The 13,719-nt window shown below is 44.9% G+C and overlaps 1 protein-coding gene across 2 annotated transcripts in view; it reads right to left on the bottom strand.

Moving 5' to 3' along the window:
* The window catches only part of LOC119431810 (zinc finger homeobox protein 4), a 314,132-nt gene extending 303,548 nt beyond the window's left edge, over positions 1-10,584 (bottom strand). For both annotated transcript variants that reach the window (XM_037699276.2, XM_049670602.1), the window contains exon 1: positions 10,181-10,584. The gene's annotated coding sequence lies outside the window, so the exon portion shown is untranslated. The remainder of the gene's footprint in view (positions 1-10,180) is intronic.
* Positions 10,585-13,719: the final 3,135 nt, after the last annotated feature.

Genomic DNA, 13,719 nt, shown 5'->3' with positions numbered 1-13,719 from the left:
ATGACGAAGGAGTGACCGTTCACCGCAAGTAAGCCTGTGAATGGGTAACGGCTAAGACCAAGGAAATTTAGTCTCGCCTTGAATGGGGGCATTCCTATGGCGCTAAATTCAGTAGAATTTCAATGTTTGCTGAATACATTTCGCGGTCGCATTGGTTCATGTATAATTTTACATCCGCTTACAAATATATGATGTCATTAGTTAGGTTGATGTGTTTCTAGTTCTCAAGCTGCTGAAGTCATCAAAGCCATGACAATTATCCTGCATGGGTATGTATGAATGGGAACGGTGGCTAGCTCCAATAATTCTTGACTAGCGACTTCTATATCGAAATATGATATATGATATGTTTGCTGCGCGTGGGAACTGTAGAACAGCTAAATTTCTCGTAGCCTTCGCATGGACCTTGGAAATCACTTATGCAGTTCACAGTGCAATGAGTGGCAAACACGACGATGAACTTGCACGACGATGTTCTAATTCGATTAGCATTGTTAGCCTACTTTGGCGTGCTGCTGGTGTCTGCTATCTAGCCCTTGAAATGTCGCTCTCGCGAGTGAAACAAAAAGGGTAATTACATGTCCGATGGTTGGGTTGGGACCCGGTTCCCTCAGCACAGCAGCCCGATGGTCTACTCATTAGACCGTGGACGTATACTTAGAAATCCCACATAACACCCTTACCAGCTTCAATCGTGCAAGCCAGCGCTTTGACACGCTTGGCACGTGAGTAGTGTCGCATGGCAACAATTTACTAATAAACTTGATAACGCGTGCTCTTCCATCTGATAATGAAAATTATAGCTTTACGCCAGAAAAAGAAGCCTATGCAATTACGCTATAGTTCATTCGAAGTCAGATATGCTCAACCCCAATTCTACAATGCCAGGGGATCAAACTGGCTACAGTTGGGAGGCCGCGTTTAATGAAGCTCTGTTTGTGGCATCCGCAAATCCGAAGCAATGAAAATCTCAGAATGATTACTACAGATTGCAAATAAAGGTGTCTTAAGCAATACGGTGTCTCGTTCGTTACAATGCCTGTATGTTAATCGCATTAACGTCGATAGCCATCCGGAGATTGGTTCTGCCTGAACTTCTCTTCTTTTTTTTTCTTTAAGTTAACAGAATTGCGAAGTTCTACCGAAAAGATTGAATGAGAATGGCATCTTCAATATGGTCAATCGCCATCAAACAGACAACCGGCCATCAAGTTAAAACGTGTGCTCGTGTTTTTACCGGTCCTGTTCAAGAAGCAGGGCTTGCACAGCGCAACAAAATGTATAGTTTTGGAACAGCACGACCACTCGCATAATCCGAAGCTTCAAGTAAAGTGCTAATATCGCTACATATATGCTATTATTGTTTACAAATGGATACAGAGCATTTCAGTGTGCAACGTCCCTAACATGTGCAGATCGACAACTTCAGTACATCATAGCGTTATGCTTATGTGCATAATGTGCGGTCATGTATATTGCTCTGAAAAGTACTGCACTTTCTCTTCTTTTCCACTCATAATAGCAGCGCACCTTTCACAAGACCCTGTTGTCCGTCTCAACACGGATCATGTATTTCGAAGAACGTCTTAGTTCGTCTACACGGTGGAACATATCCACAACGAAAGCAACAATAATAAGAAAATATAAGTAATTTGTACAAAGTTAAAGAAAGACGCAAATGTTCACACAAATGTGGGTAGAAACAGAATTTGTGCAACATTTATAGCAAGGTGGTCATGAAACTTGACAGAGGCGCCCGACACTGAATATTGAAAAAGGGCACCGCTTTCCGTAGGTCCATACTCAAGCATCCAAAGTTTGCGTCTGATAGCTTCTGCACGATTTGTGGCACGCGTTTGCTCGATGTGAGCTATGTGGCATCAAATCTGTGTATGTCATAATTTTCACCTTCACAGTGCTGGGCCATACACGCACAACTATAGTATAGCTCAAAGCTTTCTTGATTTCTGGTTAAAAAACGGAACCCGAATGCGGTTCGAAGTTAAGCCATGGTTCATGCAGGAGCACTGCTGAACATTTTTGATAATAAATAGCATGATAGAGTGATACCCTTACAAAATGTTACTTAAGTATAAGTGATTATGTACCAAGTCCGCAGTTTTCCGCCCATTGAAATAGTTTTTCGCGAGAAAGCAAGCTTAATATATAAAATTAAAGAAGAAGTCAGTACGTTGGTTAAGCAACGTTTAAACACATACAAAAAAAAACAAGAAAAAAACAATGTCGGCAACTAGTGTGGAATGTCACAGCGAGGTTTACCTCTGATTTTAATAATAATTAGTTTAGAGAATGTTGATTGAACCAATGCCCCTTAATGCAGGTTTCGTCTGCAGTAAAGACGGGCCTAAAGGCTGCGACATGTGACATTGGGTATGATGAATAAGGCGTCAAGAAAACTGATCTCCCACGAACACACACACGCATGTGTAATCAATGTTGTAAAGTTTTAAAGCAATTGAAAATGAAAAGATATCAAATTTTAATGAGCATAATTGAAAGGGCATTCCAGAAGTCAGTGCTCATTTGTCATCTTCAGCAACACACATCTATAAAACACAACGCACATGAACGCCAACAAATATAACTAAGGGAAACCAGCACGCATTTTGCTGAAATGCCTCTCGTGTAGGCGAGAGAAGGCAATAATATCAAAATGGCAGCTGTGTTCAACGTCACATAAATGTGCAGAAAGCGAACAGCCAGCAGTGCCTGTCACGGTGCTGGACATTCCTTTTCTGCGTCATCATAATCCAGGCAGTGTATGAAGGTGTCATAATGGCATTACTCAACAAGGAACGACAAAATTATCAGGAAACTTTCTTGTGCAAAAAGCATTCTTACAATAAAAAAGAATTAAAATAAAACCGCAGGGAATCGTACACGCAGGAAGCGACAAGCATAACTTCACAATTGATGAAAATTAGCAGGAAACTCTTTTGTGAAAGAAGCATTCTTACAATAAAAAAGAAAAAAAAAACGCAGGGAATCATACACGCAGGAAGCGACAGGCATAACTTCACAATTGATGAAAACAATTTTTTAGCGACACACAGAAAATGACCGCCAATACGACCACACGTAATTCTGAGCTCAAAATGCAGTCCGAGAAGCGAAAGTACCTAATATGCATATTGCAAATGTAATTGCTTGCATACAGAGAAAACACAGTAAAGTTAGGCAAATCACTAGTACTGCATCTGCGCTTTCTAAAGCAGGGTACAGCTGTAAGAAATTGTTAAAGTGAGAGCCATGGGTACCACCATATCAAAACATTCTTAGACTTCTTTGCATTTATATGTAAAACACTTGTATCATAGATGAGTTATAATTTAGGCAGATAAAGTATGATGAAGGATTGTATTAGACAATAGTATATCTCTGGTATCGTCCCAGAAACCTTGTATAGTGCGCAGAAAATCGCTTGCGCCATAAACAATCGTATAATAAAGTAATGCGAATGCAATTAATGGCCCAGCGCTGATTACAGTGTTGTGACACCTTCCAACGAAAATATTTGGCAAAAAATTCAAATTGTATAAACTATAGGCTCGGCATAGAGCAAGACGCGTGAACTGTGCATATTTATATTTCTTGCACAGTTCTGCTGCTGCCCACAAATCATTTCCGGCAGCTTCGCCAGCGCATCCACAGTCATTTAAGTTAGTGTCAGTTGTTATTTTGACCTATTTATTGCGTATGGACACGTGTCCTTCACAGAAAGTAAGGTCGCAAACATTATGCAATAAGGACTGATTGCCGAAGAACATCTCGTCACTAGCACACCTCTGCTGAAAGAATATTGTCATTTGTGGTTAGTCTTCCGGTGGCCCGAACAGCTTCGTCACACCAATGAAGTCAAGAACCATAACTGACGCTTCAGTTCACGTGCAATGCGTGACAAAACTGTGAAACGTTAGCTATCAGTCCTCAATCATTCTCAGCACTTGTCAGGCTTAATATAACCATTTTAGGTTCCTTGAGCTTTATCGGTTGGTTCCATTGAGGCATTATTAGTGTTCGTGCTCCTGCCTTGATTAATTAGTTTTGTGCAAAGTATCTACTTTTTCCCATAATGTGTTGCGGTTGTTTTGCACGTTAGTTTCCACGCATATGCCAATACTCGGAGCTTAGGTCAAAGGGTTGCGGGTGATAGCCTGTAAATGTTTTGTTTTTCTTGTTTCTCAAACACAATATATGAGTGACTCGGTGGTGTAAAATCATCGTGAATATGATAGCGTGCCAAAGCCCATAGAGCCAGAAAAACCATAAGACTGCGAGTAAGCCTCGGCCACCTTTATTTCTTTCATCGTTATAGTGCTGAATATTTGAAGGACGATGGCTTGGGAGTAATGGTCCTAAAGAACGCGATACTGGCTTATTTACAATAAATATGATATAATAAGCTTTCATATAGGGGTGCTCAGTTTTGAGAACCGACAAACATATAAGTGCAAACAAATATCAGAAATGACGAAAGGGTAGAAAACATGCCGTAGAAAATAGTAACGTGGAAATATACGTTCGAAATACACTATCACAGTATTGTTTTGATACTGCGCCAACGTGCAGTTAAACTTCTATGCGTCCGCTTGCATTCTACATAGACAACTGCACTGAAGGCACACCAAAGATTAACTTTAAGTAAAGCTGTATCAGTGGGTTAGGAAATAGCAATAGCAAAAGGCCCACTCGACTTGTTCAGCAGAAAGACACGACAGATGGGTGGCGACACCGCTCCTTGCTCGCCGTGACGTCACGGAGAGCGTCTTCTCGAGTCCAGTTTGTTGTGTATAGGTAAAGAAGGCCTACATTGACCTTTAAAGGAAACATATATTCACTGTAGGAAGTTTCCAGGTCATTTCCTGCGCCTTAACAGCCAAAGAACGAGAAATTAATTCGAAATACATGACGTCACACTAAAGCAATGTCACTGAAGTTTCGCGCGAAATTCAAGAACGGTAAGCTCGGCTTTCATTTTCCGCAGTTGTCACCAACGTTTTTCTGCCAAACGAATGAAAATGGAGATTATAAAGAATACTACCCCAGTGTACACTGGTTTAGTGTTACCCTTTAGCGTCCATTCAAGATCGTTCAAGTTGTGGCAGCAGTAGGCCGAATAAACCAAGCGCCGGTTTTTCTCCGTACTAGCGCGAGTTTCGGGGTTGCTATGCCATTACACACACACACACACACACACACACACACACACACACACACACACACACAACACACACACACACCACACACACACACACACCACACACACACACCACACACACACACACACCACACACACACACACACACACACACACACACACACACCACAACACACACACACACACACACACACACACACACACCACACACACACACACCACACACACACCACCACACACACAACACACACACACACACACACACACACACACACACACACACACACACCACACACACACACCACACACACACACACATCGACGACACGGGTGTCAGATCAGTGTACTTGGGCCTTTAATAATTACTTGAACGTCGTCTCACAGCATGGTAACAGCTATTGTACGCACGATTTGTAAGAGCCTGAACTATAAATATAAAAAGTGAGCTAGCCATAAGCCACGAGGATAGGCTGTACTGGGGCGTTCACTGCTGGAAGTACTGCTCGTGCAGCCGAGCACCCATTTCGCATATTTCCATTTCACAGTGGTACCCTCTCACGCGCGCGGTCAACATCCTTGTGTCAGGCAAGTGCCGCACCTTTTAACTTCTTGATCACGAAAATAAAGAAGAAGACGAAATGATCTTTAATCAGCGCTAACGCGAATCTGAGACACTCCGGTTTCATCTGCTCTAACTGAGGCATTTCACAATGACGCTCATTACAACCTCACAAGCTCCGGATATTATTTATCAGAAACACGTCACTATGCACACTCTGTCGTTAAAACATCCGACAGCCAGTATGTCAAATGGTAGTTGAGAATATTTTTCTGCTTGCGTCCGACGCAATGCATTAGCCGACGATGACATTTGCTAAAAAGTAATGAAAAATTAGACAGCCGCTGGGATTTCGAATGCGAGCTCGCTTGCGAAAACGAGCAGGGTATGTGATTTATCGTCCTTTAGCCAGCTCCTAATACCACAAGTATCAAGCTATCCCTACGCCTGCGTTCACAAGCTGTAGAGCTGCGTTCTAGTTCAGTACGGCACGCGCTAAGCGCTGCTTCACCGACAGCGATATAACGACTGAAGGCCAACAGCCACGCTGCGTCAACTTTACAGTGTTCATCAAAACCAACTGTTCGATATATAAGCAAAATAACGAAGCTCATGTATACTATAGTGAACACAGAGCTGGCAGAATACCGTAAATTCTGTTTCGCGGCACATGCACCGCGCCAATCGTATACCAGGGCCCACAAAGCTGCTCTTACGGTGAAATATTCGTAGGAGACACTGGTGAACCGTTATAACAAAAATGACATTAGCCAAGGCGGTTAGCTAATGAAACAAAAAAGGGTTATTCTGAAGGAATTGTATGTGTTTGTTATCAGGTACAGTGAGTTTGTTTGGATTGCTCGAACTTTCTGCAAAGTATGCGTATGCGCTTTCCGACTTTTGTTTATATTTCATTATTATTATTTTTTCTTGTGAGCCGACCTATATTTTCTATGGGATGTGCGGCTAAGCGAAAAGCCGGTATCCCCAATGATGTCACGGTGTCTTAAACATACACACACATTTTATAATAATAAAACAAGATCTGATGATAAAGCGATGCTTCGTTCACACAGACTGACTAAATTAATGAAGCGCCAGGAAAATGCTGAGGCGGTAAAAGTGGTAAGCTAAAAAATAAAATATTGCTTGTTTTCTTCAATCTAAAATATAAAAAAATAGAAACCGAAATTTTACCCAATCCAATGGGCAAGGTAAAGCTAACTGCGACTAAAGGATTGGCACCGAGTGCACCTTGCCAAATTGAAGCGCGGATGAAAACAGGTTGAGGAAGGTGTGAGCAGACTATGATAAAGAAAAAAAAAAACTTTTCGCACGTGCATGAAAACAAAGAAGAGCAAAACGATGAGGCACGCGTAGCGCAGGCTGGCAGCCATGTTCAAACAATGCCTGAGCAATGGAAATGTAGGGAGCATTCCAGCAGCATAACGCACGCAAAAGAAGAATCCATTCCTCTGGCTTCAACAAACGACAGCCCTGTCAATTGACGACATCAGTTGACTGACGTTCTTTTAACGACGTTGATGCGCAAAAGCGCCATTGTTGGTATTGAGCGGTACTACCGTCCGCTTTCCATGACGCGTAAGTGAATCACGATATAATCGAAGTATTAGCAACTTTTGATTTAAATATATGAAAAACGACGACGACGACAACAACAACAAGAAAAAGTAAATGTGAGAAATCAAGCGGAAGTGGGGCGCAAGTACTCTGTTGCTTTACTAATACTGTTCCCTTAGAGAGAGGGAGAGAGAGAGAACAAAAACGGAGTACCCTGAGCGATGAGATCGAGCTTGTTTTCTAAACGATCTGACATGTGCAAGTCACAGGACGGAACATGTTGCGCCTGTCTGTGTTCAAGAATCGTTGCCCTCTTCGGTGACGCAACTATAGTGACAACTCGCGACGAGCTTGAACACACGACCTATTTTTTCGCCTGACGTGTGAGCTGTGGTGAAGGACTGAACTCTGCGCAGCTGTCGTCTCCTTTTTGTAACGTGATCCGGATGGTGCAAGCGAAATCAGCCTCATTCTGGAAGATGCAGTCTTATTGAATAAGCAACATACGGATTCCCTTGGTGACGGACTACGTTTGCTGAGATTGGTTTCAGCGTAGAATACTGTTCCCTTGGAACCCGGCGCCAGAGGGAGCATGGCTGCTTGGCAGGACCGATCACCTGATTGTCCCGAAGAGCCCTATGGAGTCTAGTAGGCGGGTTGGCCAGAGTTCGCCAGTCCCGGCGACAGGCTGTCAGACGCATGAAGCTACTAAAGTCAGGCTTGTAGCCGTCGGGAAAAAACGAGCTCTGCCCAGACCCTCGCACAAGGAACGTGTCTGTGCGTTTTAGGGAAAAAGAATTAAAATAAATAAAAAGAAAGAGCCCAGAGGAGATAATCCGCAAGCGACTCTACACTGCACAAGCTTCTGCTTGGTGAGTTCTTAACCCTGCTTCCTTACGGCTGTGCTAGCGAAACGAAACTTATGCTAACGAAACTTGTACCACGGAGTTTCACAGGAGAAAACGTTATCCGCCGATTCCTGTTTCATGTAAACGTGTTACTTAGCGAGGATTTTTTTTACTTTCCCCACTTACGTTATATCCACATTACTCGTCATTTTAGGACAAGCACTCTGAAAAGGTCGATGACACAACCATCATGACACGGTTTCATGACAGCGCTATATAGTAACATGCATTCAAGCGGCATTTTATCAAACGCGTTTGTATTTCATAAATTGGAATTTGTTTGCCTTTCTGCAAAATTGGCTTATTCGCTTATAACCACGTCGACATTATAGTAAGCTCTGTGGCTAAGCCTGGTTAACATCCCTGACTTTCCCTTATCACTTCTCTCTCTCTCTCTTTCTCTGTGGCACAGGAGAATAATGAAAATTTAACGAACTGATGTTCGGATTCATGTCACCATGCAATGCTGAAATTCAGAAAGTCGTGCGTTTTCCTAATATGCCGACATTTTAAAGTGGCGATTTAAATTTTGCGTTTGTTGGAACGCAGAAAACGACTGCATAGTAATGCAGAGCTGTACAAGAAATAAAAGTAGCGCAGGTGCCACACGAGAGTAATTAATAAGAAAACGAGGGATGTGCAGTTACATAATTTCGTCTACGAAACCAACTGGCGTCAATAAAACACGAGCCATTTGAGCGTCCACAAAAGCAGCCAGATTAGGAAAGGGATGGTGACAACACAGGCACGTCGTTACGGTCTCTTCTGAACAAAACATCGCTGCCTGTCTGTTGTCTCTGAGGATGGTATCTCTATGGGTCATGTAGTTCACAGAAGTGCTCTCTGACGTTTACCGTTAACTGCGTTCGTTTAAAGATGCTTTGACAACATATTTACAACTTGAGTGTATTCTTTCTTAGCCTTCTTACACCTCGAAAGAAAGAATTTAAGAAATAAAGAAACAAGAAGGGAATAAGGAAATGAATACAATCTAGAGGTGTTCAAGAGTTGTCAATGCGCTTTCCGCGAGGCCACCGCCTTTCTTTTCTCTTCCTTGTATGACTCTTCCTTCTGTTTAAAGCGTGCAGACTTCGGGTTGGCCTTTCCCGAACTGAGCTGTCGGGGACAAAGCTAGCTCGAAAGGATTCCGTGAAATTAATGCAAAAAAAAAGGGAATGACCAAAGCTTGTTAATTGCAGAGAACGAGCTCAGCACTAATTTACAACGCAGCACTGCTTTTGCCCAGAGTTGGTTATCTCACATAAAGTGACACCTAATTTACCTGACGGCGTGAGTCTCTCAGTTGTTCAGTGTTGCAATATCGACCGTTTTCAGCTGTATACTTTCTTCGATATATACTGACGGTGTGTAGCGAAGCTTGAGTTCACTTATACTTGTGAACTGGTGGCATGAAATAGCGATTTTGTAAGCGAAGCACCAAGAAATGAAACCTGGTGATAAGTGCCCAAGTACACGGAGAGCTTTGGGGTGTTGCAATGAGCATTTAAATACGACGCAGATCTGGCCACCAAGAAAGCTGACAAAATGGTAAAATTAAAAACCGCCCTTTTCTAGCCTGACCGTGATTCAAGCCGGGCTCGCCCGTCAGCTGAGCAGGAACTAACAGAACAGGCTGTTTTCGTCGTTTACGCGCGTCGCGGCGCATAGAGAACAAAAACGGCCTGTTCCGCTGCTATACGAGCTGCAGTTCAACGCTGCAGTCAAACAAAACAGGTGAATGTTTTGCTTTTGTTCCCATCCGGCGAGGTCGCACTGCGCGCCGCACACCTGAGTCGCTCTCTCTCCGCAAGGCAACTACGACGCGGTGACAAGTGCTCGGATCATTCACGGACAGCGGAAAAAAAAAGAAGAAAAAGAAAGGAAGAAAGAAAGACAGACAGATACGCTGCTGCGGCCTGAAGCGGGAGCTCCACAGCTGATCGTCTTACTTACGCCTCGTGGACCGTACTGGCGTGGGCTGGCTGTCAGAAGCGTGGAAGTAGTTAGTCCGGCTGAGGTACCGGCACGCCGGGCCAATGCACACGTGGCAGACAAAAACGCGCTCTGTTTGGGTCACAATCCGTCGTCCGACGGCCAGGCGAGCACGCGCGCCGAGACCAAAACCAAAACTGCACAGCGTCGACGGGGAGGACGGCCTTGCGAGGCGCCGTACGACGGAGGAGTGGCTGCTGCTGCTGCACGAGCGCGTGGCGTCGTCGCCGCGTGCCGCAGTTGTGGCGCGCGCACGCCGTGTCTTCGGAGGCCGGCCGAAGAGTGTGCGCGCGGAGCCCGGGCCGTGCAGCCGGCGAGGGGAGCCTGGGAGCACAGCTGCTGCTGGGTGAGCCCGTGACAGGCCTCGGCCACCCTGTGTCACTGAGAGAGACACCTCGGGGGCAGCGGGCAACACGTGCGCGCGATCGGGGAAGTTGGCCGCTCGCAGGCGCGACTCTTCACGTCGATCGCCGGGGGGTGAGTGCGTGCGCCGCGCGGCGTAGCGTCGCGGTGGCGCTCCGGTCCGCACGCGCTGCGCAGGCGCGCTGCGCTCGCCCGCGCATTTCATTAACACGGAACGGGGTGGGCGGGCTGCTCTGCATAATCACCGCTGGCCGGATTTAATTAGGACCCGCCGCGTTGTCTGTCGGACGGGAAATTTTGTCACAACCCGCGAACGTCGCCACTCGACCGCGAGTGCCGCCGGTCAAGCGCGAACGGGGCCTCGACAACCCTTCCCGTTGGGTTAACGGGTTCCCACCTGACAAAATATATGTATATATATATATATAAAAAAACAGTCATTCGCAGCCGAATTTTCAGCGGTATGTACAAGTTCGCACTGTTTCTGCCTTCTCTTGACATTTGTTTTCCATTTTTTGTTTGTTTGTTTACTATTTGGGACAGTGGAGGCGACTGGGCAAAGAAAGGAAAAAAAAAAAGAAAGAGAGAGAGAGAGAGTTTAGCAGTCTCGGAACTCAAGAGCTTCAGTACTGGGCTTTCTTTCGGTTTCATTTAATCAAGCAAATGTTGCCAGACCCCATTGCCTCCGCAGCAACCTATTGCAATGCCGGCGACAGCATTAGCGTCAGGAAGAAAATATTCATATTCTTTCGACTGGAAGAAATGTCGTTTTAATAAATGAGTATAATGTCGAGCTTCCTAACCGTTCACATTTACTGTTTGTATTTTTGAAGTCTGTATTCTGAGTAGTTTTCTTGCTGCAGTTCAACAAGTTTATTGACTTGATCACTTTCAATAAAAAATGTGCACATATAAAATAAACTCGAAAACAACCCCGTGCTTGCACGCATGATGCTCATTCCGCAGCCAGCTTGTGCGTGTGTGTAACACAGCATGTTTATCCGTGTCTCGTTCGTGGCCTCACTCAAAGCGCGCTTCTCCAACTTCTTCTGATTTGGTAATGCTAGCATGCAAGAGCCTTAAAAGCAAGCCCAACTCCTCCTGTTGCCGTTGGAGTCAATGTCCCGGTGAAAGCTCCGAAAAAAATGTAGGCATTGACAATAAGCTTTACCTAACTGAACCTAACTGAATGAGAATCCTTTATGGGGTACCTGCAGCGGCAGAGCAGGGGCAGAAGGTGGAGCGGTGTGACGCCATGCCAAGTGAGGATATCATTGAGTGGCTGTTAGGAGCCGTAGCAAGCTTTAATTAGAATCCTAGGTTTCTTTTTTAAAGATTAGATATGAGTTTGAACTGTTTAATGTTGATTTACTCCATAGCCAACTCACTCGTAACCGCTCCATAGCGAACTCCATAGCCAACTCACCGATTTACTCCACAGCCAACACCGTATTATTAAAGAATTCTACCAAAAATTGATTATTAAGCGCTCACAGTTTCTGATGTACTATTAATTGCGAGTTATTTCATAAGCACTATTCTCAATGTGAAAACGCTATCAATTATTTCTTACTTGCACTCTTTTAACGACGCCGGAGTAGCATTTCACCTCCCGACACCCAAGTACGCTCTTGGGGGCGTAGGTTTAACATGCGTATACGTACATTTATGATACTTAAAATATATTAATAGGTCGACCATAAATGATTCATTATTGGGTTCATTGTTCTACAGGGAATGTAGGACTGTATTTCGTAACAATTCAATTATTAATCTGTTCCTTTTGTTATCGTACGTCGAGTCGAGCGATGATGGTGGCTAGGCAGCGTCCGAGCCAAAGACAAAGGGCGACAAGAAGCGTAAATGAAATGGAACGTTATCAAACGCGGTATCTCGTAGGATTAGGATTTCTCGTTTACGTTCTTGTTCATCTGGCTTGCGCTGCGTTCTCGGAAATGATTAGCGTACAACTTGACTTACTTTCAGCCTCAAGGAGTGCTCAGCAGCTGACGCATTCGCCCGGATGGCTGGCGACCGGGGGAAGCAACTGCCGACACGACGTCACGGGGATAAGCTATTTTGCAGTCCGCATCCTCCTCAGTGCATTGACGTTTTTGACAGAAAGCCATGACTTATCTTGGTCGAAACACATCTCTGCATTGAGAAAAAAGCTGGACAGCTTTGCACAAATCATTCGACATATGTCTGGAAAATCGTGGGGGCCATCCCAATCATCTCTTCTGCAGCTCTACCAGGCACTTTTTGTTGGATACCTCCGCTACAGCGCACCTGTACTTTCTGGGATTAGTTCATCTGCCCTCCGCACACTTGAAGGCACTCAGGCTCGCGCACTAAGAATTTGCCTAGGGTTACCACGATGTACTTCCACATGGGGCACTATTGCAGAGGCACGCGCATGCCCAGCTCGAGTGTATCTGCAACATGAGCCAATGCGAGTGCATTTAAGGCTACTGACAAGGCATAGTAATCATCCACTGACAAATGTCACAAGTATACGGCCTGACGCCGCCTATTCAGGAGCCGTATTGTCGCAACGGGATCTACTGCCGTCGGACTTCGCACCGCATGGCATACCGGAAGCTCCACTCTGGACGATGGCAAAGCCGACGGTGAAAATCTCAATCCCCGGAATAACGAAAAAGTCGAAAATGCCGCTTGCGGGTCTTAAACATTTCGCGTTATCCTACATTGCTTACAAGTACGGATATACCGAACATGTTTTTGCAGATGGTTCTGTTACACAGACCTCTTCCGCGGCAGCTTATACGGTACCTGCAATGGGGATTACGCAGCGGTTCAAGATAAGACACAAAATATCGTCTACAGCAGCTGAGTTGACCGGTATTCGAGAAGCAGTCCGCTGCATAGTACAACAAAACCTCGCTAACTGGACAGTGTTATGCGACTCGAAACCGGCGCTGCAACTCATAAGCAATTATCTGAATCCCAGAAGCGCATATAGCCCTCTAATCTACGACATCATGGCTCTGCTTACTGAGGCGTCTCAATCCGGACATACCATTACACTGCAGTGGATTCTCAGCCACTGTGGAATAGCCGGAAATGAGCAGGTTGACGCGGAAGCAAAAATGGCGCACACTGAAGGGAAGATTATA

This window comes from Dermacentor silvarum, chromosome 1, assembly GCF_013339745.2.
Source record: "Dermacentor silvarum isolate Dsil-2018 chromosome 1, BIME_Dsil_1.4, whole genome shotgun sequence".
Classification (NCBI taxonomy): domain Eukaryota; kingdom Metazoa; phylum Arthropoda; class Arachnida; order Ixodida; family Ixodidae; genus Dermacentor; species Dermacentor silvarum.
This window is presented reverse-complemented; position numbering and strand designations above follow the sequence as displayed.